This window comes from Phascolarctos cinereus, unplaced genomic scaffold, assembly GCF_003287225.1.
Source record: "Phascolarctos cinereus isolate Bilbo 61053 unplaced genomic scaffold, phaCin_HiC Scaffold_726;HRSCAF=1367, whole genome shotgun sequence".
In the NCBI taxonomy this organism is placed as follows: Eukaryota; Metazoa; Chordata; class Mammalia; order Diprotodontia; family Phascolarctidae; genus Phascolarctos; species Phascolarctos cinereus.
Genome location: NW_027556098.1, coordinates 131,921,012 through 131,928,648, shown reverse-complemented (window position 1 = coordinate 131,928,648; position 7,637 = coordinate 131,921,012). Strand labels below are relative to the sequence as shown.

Genomic DNA, 7,637 nt, shown 5'->3' with positions numbered 1-7,637 from the left:
GAGTCACTCTCTTCTCCCTCCGCCCCGCCCCTTTTCTCTCCCTCTCTCCCCCTCCCACCTCAGGCGGAAGTGAGGTTGGGACGGTGTCCGGTTGCTGCGCAGATTCGGGAGGGGAGCGATTGAGCGAGGGGGAGAGGCAGACAGACAGAGGGACAGCGGGAAGGAGGGATCGCCGCGCAGCCCGGGCAGCCCCAGCAGCTTCTGGGAAGGCGCCGGCCGCGACGACGACGACGAGCCCCGGGAACCCAGCATCAGCACCCCGAGCCCGGAACATCGCCGGCGGCGGCGGCGGCGGCCGCATCTCTTCTCCGGGGCCTCCCCGCCCTCAGCGTTCAGCGCCGTCCGAAAACCGAGGCCGAACCCCCGCCGCCGCCGCCGCCGCCGCCGCCCGAGCCCGCGCCGCCGCCGAGGCTGCTGCCGGGGGACCGAGGCAGGGAGAGCCCCTGCAGCCGCCGCCCGAGCAAGCAAGCCCGCCCGCCACCGTCGTCGCGGCTCGGTGAGTGAGGGAGCTCGGGGGAGGGGCCGGCCGGGGATGCCGCCCGCGGGATAACGGGGCCGGCCAGGGATGCCGCTTGCGGCCTGGCGCCGGGAGGGCCCGGGACACCCGGAGGGGGGCGGCGTCCTGAACCGCGGCGCGGCTCCTCCCCTGCGGCCTTTATTCTTTTAGGTTCGGGCCGGCCACCTTTCCGTCCGTGTCTCCAGAGAGGGCTGGTCGGGGTGAGTGAAGGCCTCGTCCCCATCGCTGTCGGGGGAGGAGGCGAAGGCCCTGTTTCTGTCGGTGCCTTCACAGTCGGGGTGGGGGGGGGAGAGGCTGAAAGCCCATCCGCTGTCGGGAGGGGAGCGGTGCTGAGGTGTGCAAGGGGGGGCTTTGGGGGAGGAATTTTTTTGGGGGGTGGGGTAGACGGTGGAAGACCAGTCTTTAGGAGAGCAGGTGTTGAGTGTCAGAGACGTCTCCACCCTCTGAAAGCAGTGGATATGGGTGCATGTGTGCGGGGGTACCAATGTGTTCTGACAGGGGGTGCGTTCTCTCCGGAATCTGCAGGGGAGGAGGGTTGGAGGTAGGGGAGGGAGGAAGCAGCGGTGTGCAGGGGATGGATTCGATTCGATTCGATTTCTTCCACGACTCTTCTCCCCCTTCCTTCAAGCCCCGAATGAGATTTTGGCTGATGCAATGCAGGTAGTGCGATTTAAATTTTCTCTTTGTTGTGTTGAACACGTCTAGGGGATTAGTTCGGGAAGGGAATGGGCGCACCTAGCTTATCTCCCCCCCCACCACCCCCAGCCAAACACCGCCGTGCTTTGCCTCTTCCTGCCACGATCTTAATGGCAACTGAGACCCCATGGTAGAGATGCTGGGCTGCAAACCTTTGGATGTATTGGGAGATGCACCTGGATTCTTTGCTTGGGGCCGGGAGGAGGGGAGACTGGCAGGAGAAACCAGGTGAACTTCCCCTGCACCGTGCGGGCCCGAAGTTTGGGACTTTGTGTTTCTTGTCCCCCCCACCCCCCAAGGTGGGAAAGCTCTGGGAACAACCAAAAGGGGAGACCCAGCTTCAAAGGTTGTTCCAGTGCCTGTTTACTTGTCCCAGAGTACGGGTCGCCCCGGGGAAGGACAAGGCCTTTCAGGGTTTCACTTTTCTCTGATAAATGTTATTAAATAAAGACTTGGAACTAAAGCTTTACCTTTAGTTTAACGACTTTTTATGCTCATCAGTGGGAATTCTTCCCCTTAGGGGACATTTAGGCATCCGAGCGATTTGGGAAAATATTTCAGAGCAAATCATTTCTGGTAGAAAAAAAATTTACATTTCAAAGGTCTTGTTTTGATTATACATCTAAGGAATGTATTATTATTAAGAGAGTATGTGTTGAATTTATTTCACGTTCTGTTCTTAAATTTGTGTGGGGAAGATCAGATAGTTGCAGAGATTATGTATGTGTGGGCTGTTAAAGGCAGACTCGGTAGGTAGGAAGGAGGCAGGTAGGCAACAAGTATTTTAGAGGAGAATGTTTTCAACGGAAAAGGACATAAATTTTAGTGGGGAGGGGAAATTTAAAAGTTCCCTATTGATTAGGAACAGCATTCATCTGGAAAATTAGATCTGTTTATAAGTAAGTTGGTAGTAAGTTTGGGATGGCTAATTTTTTCTGGCACAGAAGAACTCTAGGCACTGTGGGAAGTTGAAAAATAGATGAGGGAATGGTTGCAAATACTGTGCTCCAGAGATGCTCATGACAAGGATGGTTTATGTGTAAGTGCAGTGCAAAATTCAATATGATAGGCATTTTAAGAGTTTTTTTAAAAAAATTCTTAGATCACATAATACAAAGCCGCAATTTTTTTTAGTATTTTGGAAAATGAATAGTTGTGGGCAGTATTTTTCTTGATTTTTGAGTCCTTTTGAATATAACCTTTGTAATGAAATATTTTGATAAAGTCAGTTTCCCTGCTTAGAAAACAAATGTTCGCCTTTTCAGAGTAGTAACTGCAAAAGGCATTTGTACCTCTGGCTTTGAAAAGGTAATAGATAAAGGAGATATTTGTTTTGGTTCAGAAGAGAAAATTTGGAGCACAGGCTAGGTTAATTTTTATATACTAACTTTAAGATGTTTCCCCAGGCTAATAACCTACAGCAAACCTACAGATGCTTAAGGTCAGGCATAGATGCATTTTTATGAGTTGCCTTCACGTTCAGCATAAAGGAAAGCTCATATGAAAATTAAGGAAGAATGATGTGAAAAGCAATGAACACAAAATTCTTTGAAAATAATGGTCTTTTAAGTGTTTCTCATTTTCTGAAACAGCCCTCAACTTGATCCTGTTTAAGATACTCCATTTTCCAAGCCAGATTCCTTTTAACTTCTCATCCAGGATTTAAGTTTAGGTCAACACTATTTTGTTTAGCAATAATAAACAGATTTCTTATAGCAAAAAGAAGATTATTGGGGGAATATAATTTTTTGTTTATGACACATATCACACACATAACATGTATCAAATACATATAACGTTAAAGATTGGTTGAATAAGGAGGAGCTCTGAACTTGTTTTTTTTAAAAATTGATAACTGCATTTCAATATAAATGATTTCCTTTGTCATCTAAGGTATTTTATTTTATACTTTTAAAATCATTACTCTAGGAAGAGGTCTGTAAGTTTCACTTGGCCCGTCAAAAGGGATAAGAATCCCTCATTTAGAGATTATCTATTTGAATCCCCTTATTTTATATATGAGAAAAGCATGGTGATCACACATCTAGTCAGTAGTGGCTAAACAGGGAACTTTTCTCCTCAAGGAAATGTCTTGAGCCCTTTATGTATTTTTCATAGAGTAGCTACTTTGGAGCTTATATATGTGGAAATTCAACTAAACAAACAAAAAACTCCTATGCTTTTTAGGAGGTGGTTTTCCCAGAGAGGTATTTGTTGTTGTTTTTCCATCAGGTCTTTGATTTCATTGGTACATAAAAGAGATTCCCTCTACCAATCCAGTTTCCAGGTACTTCTGCAAGTTACAATGTTAAGAGTTTTTGAGGGCACTGAAAGGTTAAGTGACTATCATGGGGTCATATAGAGTATATCAGGGCAGGACTCTACCTCAGGTCATCCTGACTGACTCCAGCTCTTTCTTCATTATACCATGCTGCCTTATATGTGATTTGTTGGCTGTGTTTGTATTTTTAGATACTGTTGAACTGAGTTGCTGAGGGCACTGAGATGTTAAGTGACCTATACAGGGTTCATAGAGTATGTTAGAGGCAGAATTTGACTAAGGTCTTCCTGACTATGACTCCAACTCTTTGTCCATTACACCATGTTGCCTTATATACAAGTGACTGTTTTGCAATGTTTGTATCGAGATACTGTTGAAGTAATATGCACAAAACCATTAATTTGACTCCTTCATAAGCCCTAATAGCTATATAAGGATATTTGCCATTTTTGTTCTATTATTACTTTAATTTTACTTCACTTTAATATTTTGGTTTGAATCAGATTTTCAGAAAGTTTTACTTACTCATGTTTCCATCCATGTAGTAAATGTGATGTAGCTTAAGATGCATTTCATTACAGTCACTTGCTATCTTGATATTACATAGTTTGAAATCTCATCATTCTTCACTCTTGTAAAAGAAAACTTTTCTTGATATGATCAGCTGTAGGATAGTAACCACATCAAGAATGGGAAAAGCCCTGGATCTGGAGTCAGGTCGTGAGTTCAAATCTTACTTATGAAGTTTATCCTATGTGCTTACCTCAGGTAGTCAAGTCATTCAAACTCTTTGAATCCTAGTTTTCTCATCTATAAAATACAGGTGTTGAACTAGATGACTTATGAGGTTCCATCCTGTCCTATAATCTAAATCAGTGAGACATTTTAGTCTCATTTCTTCCATTAGCAAATTGTGTGATCCTGAGTAACTCACTTAACTTTTTTTGATATACATGGTTTTATCATCCATAAAATAGAGATCCAATCATTTAATGTCTAAGGTAGTCTGATTCTATAATATTCTTACACTCTGATTTCCTATGTTGGTGCTTCAGCCTTAATCTATATCTTTTGATTAACTGTATCTACTTACTCTCTTGATAGGTAACAATCCTTGTGAATGAATGTAGAGCTTTTGGAGGATCTTATGCATTTATGCCTTTATGTACCTGGCAGGAACATAGTAGCTTACTTAGTCAGACTTGCCAAAGAATGTCAAATTATTAGGTTTTCTCAGATATATGATTAAAGTGAAATTCATTTTGACTCTTGATAACGTGGTTGATACTGTTTCTGATAGACCATCGCTTCCAGTTGGGGTATCTTAAGGTTCAAAGCAAAAACTTCAGATTTGAGAAATACCAGCAATTTGAACCTTTTTGAACATAATTGTTTTTTTTAATAGAGCCATTCTATAAAGGTGATCACAAATTCTTAAAGTTAACAAAAATTTATGCAGTACTATGTGATTAAGCAAGTAATTCAAAATGTAAGCAAGTAGCTGGCCTTTGCATCTGATTAGTACTGATGGGATAATTATATGTTTAAAATAATATTTTTAGTCATGGCAGCTTGCATTTTTAGTTGAAGGGTTTTTTTTTAACCATTGTCTCCTTTTTAATAGATGAGCACATTTTTTTAAAAATGCAGAATTTCTCAAATATAAAACATATGCCAGAATACTAGTATAACTGTTATGACTTAATTATTTGTGAACTAAAAGCCTTTAAAAAGTTATGATGCAGAGTCAGGAAGACTGGGTTCAAGTGCTGCTTCTGATGTATACTAGCTGTGTGCCCATGGTCAAGTTCTTAATCTCTTAAGTTCCAGGTGACTAAATTACAGATGAGTTGCCAAGCTGCATTGATGGAAGGGAGGAAGTTTCTCCATCAGGATTTCCCTGCATAGGGTAAATAACAGGTCTAGGTTAAAAAAAATGCTAGAAACTCTTGACAGTTTCAAGGCTACAGGAAAGGAGTTAGAAAGATAGACTACTGGAAAGCCATAAAGAGGATGATATCTGGGGGTTTGAGCTTTTGAGTGGAAAGATGTTATTTCCCATCTCAACATGGTACTTTAATTAACTCCCAGATTCTATAGGGCAGAGGTGTGGAAAAACTCAACCTCCAGCACTCCTAAGTGTAGCCCAAACCAGATTAAAATGAAATTGGGAAAGATTTAACAAAATAAATAAAAATAAAACATAAAACATTTTAAAACTAAGTAGCCCACAGGAATCCTTCTGTATAGCTTAGTGAATTTGATGCCACTGCTATAGGGTATTGGAAAAACTTTGTTCATTTTAGGGCCTAGTCCTTTGTAAGAACCCTGGCTTTCAAATTTATACAGCTAAGGCCTATATTGAGTTTTGAATAATCAGTTCCCAAAGAACCAGGCATAACCTCTTAACTTAGCCCTATATCATTTGCATGTAATGACTGGAGCCTAATGTCCACAAAGAATTGAAGATGGGTATGGAGAAGAAAGTAAGGCAGCTGGGTGGCATGGTAGATAAGAGCACCTGGCCCGAAGTCAGGAAGACTCATCTTCCTGAGTTCAAATCTGGCCTGAGACACTTCCTAGCTGTTTGACTCTGGGCAAGTCACTTAACCCTGTTTGCCTCAGTTCCTCATCTATAAAATGAGCTGGGGAAGGCAATGGCAAACCATTTTAGTATTGATGCCAAGAAAAGCCCAAAATGGGGTCAGGAAGAGTCAAGACACAACTGAAACGACTGAACAACAAAAATGAAGAAAGTATTCAATAATTCTGTTAACATGCACACACGCTTGCTCATACACACTTGTACATACACATACAATAGAATTCAGTTTTGAGTCTAAGTCCCTTCAGTACTGGTTAGATTTAGAAATTTATAGTTATTTTATTGGCACAGGTTAATTGTACATTTTGGTTAACCATTTGGACTCAACTCAACTGTTGGAATCATAACTATTAACGATGTACTTTTTCATGAGATGTGCAGAAGTGTGCTAGGTTTGAGTTTTTAGTCGATTTTCAGAGCTTAGCTATTTTGAGGACTGAAAACAAACAAAAACTGCAATTATTTTATTCATCTCTGTTCTATGATGAGAGAGAAAAGTATGGTACTTCTTATTTTAATACTTAGTATAACAGGATTGACAGTGGGGTCATACCCCTCCAAGTGTTCAAATTTTTCGCTTTTTAGGGAGGGAAAAGCATTTCTATGCTAACTAATGGTACTGCCTTCTCCTTCCTATTATTTTCCTTGTATTACTGAGAGATTGTAAAATAAATGCGTATTTGTGGTCCAGTCTCTAGAGTTTACTTTTAAACACATATTTCCATGAAAAAGTATTAGAAAGTAAATGGGAAGGATCTGAAAATAAAATAAAGATGTACTTTAAAGAGATTTACTCCGTATGAAGGGAAGGGCTGAAGAGGTTAGGAGATCACCTAATGGAAATTCTTACTGGCTTTCTGCCTCATTTCTTTAAAGCCCTGGGCATGTAATACTAATTTGCTTGGTTGGGGGCAATTATACAGCTCTATTACTCATTATATTTTACTTAGCCATTCATTTGAGGCTATATTTAACATGTCTGAGTACAATAAAAACCCTTTTAAGAAGTTTCCACCTTAAAATTTTCCAAATGTGATCTCTTCCTAATTTTCAGGTCTTGTCTTTGAGTCTGATTTTTTTTTTTCCATTTCTCTCCTAAGTTACTCTCGGTAAGTTTTTTATTAGCTGAATCCTTTATAATATACTTTATAATGATACTCCTATATCATCTTAGCTTCCTTGATTTTAGGGTCATCTCTCTCCAATTATCTGGAAACAGACTGCTGAAAATAATCTGTCTTTCTAACATTCTTCTCAAAAGCCTTCAGTGACCCTGATCTCTACACTACATAAATTCTTCTGCCTGACTTTCAAAAGCCTCTTTAAAAACTTGCATCATTTTACTCTATCCAGTTTTATTTACTAGAAATAGGATAAAAATAGTTTGCCGTCAAGAAGTTTTTTTCTATCTGGAGAATGGACAAGAAGTACAAGAAATAATTAGAAGATATAAATAGTTTTTGGGCAGCTAGATGTTTCAGTGGATAGAATGCCAAGCGTGGATTCAAGAAGACTGATTTTCCTGAGTTAAAATCTGG

General features: G+C 41.1%; 1 protein-coding gene across 2 annotated transcripts in view; it reads left to right on the top strand.

Annotated features, from left to right (window-relative positions):
• Positions 1–412: 412 nt before the first annotated feature.
• The window catches only part of FAM168B (family with sequence similarity 168 member B), a 53,602-nt gene continuing 46,377 nt past the window's right edge, over positions 413–7,637 (top strand). For both annotated transcript variants that reach the window (XM_078146784.1, XM_020967153.2), the window contains exon 1: positions 413–496. The gene's annotated coding sequence lies outside the window, so the exon portion shown is untranslated. The remainder of the gene's footprint in view (positions 497–7,637) is intronic.